At 34.3% G+C, this 551-nt stretch overlaps 1 protein-coding gene across 1 annotated transcript in view; it reads left to right on the plus strand.

Moving 5' to 3' along the window:
- mcf2la (mcf.2 cell line derived transforming sequence-like a) overlaps nt 1–551 on the plus strand; it is a 49,049-nt gene that overhangs the window by 36,649 nt on the left and 11,849 nt on the right. The gene's annotated exons all lie outside the window — the stretch shown is intronic.

Genomic DNA, 551 nt, shown 5'->3' on the forward strand with positions numbered 1-551 from the left:
AGCTAAAATATGTTGTTAGCTCCAAAGCTTATATAGATGACATTAGCTCCAGAGCTAAAATATGTTGTTAGCTCCAAAGCTTATATAGATGACATTAGCGCCAGAGCTAAAATATATGTCGTTAGCTCCAGCGCTAATATAGATGTCGTTAGCTCCATAGCTAATATATACGTTGTTAGCTCCAGAGCTAAAATATATGTTGTTAGCTCCAGAGCTAAAATATATGTTGTTAGCTCCAGAGCTAAGATATATGTTGTTAGCTCCAGAGCTAAGATATATGTTGTTAGCTCCAGAGCTAATTATATATGTTGTTAGCTCCAGAGCTAATTATATATGTTGTTAGCTCCAGAGCTAAGATATATGTTGTTAGCTTCAGAGCTAATTATATATGTTGTTAGCTCCAGAGCTAATTATATATGTTGTTAGCTCAGAGCTAATTATATATGTTGTTAGCTCCAGAGCTAAGATATATGTTGTTAGCTCCAGAGCTAATTATATATGTTCTTAGCTCCAGAGCTAATTATATATGTTGTTAGCTCCAGAGCTAATTA

This window comes from Nematolebias whitei, chromosome 23 (genome assembly GCF_014905685.2).
Source record: "Nematolebias whitei isolate Nwh7 chromosome 23, NemWhi1, whole genome shotgun sequence".
Classification (NCBI taxonomy): Eukaryota; Metazoa; Chordata; class Actinopteri; order Cyprinodontiformes; family Rivulidae; genus Nematolebias; species Nematolebias whitei.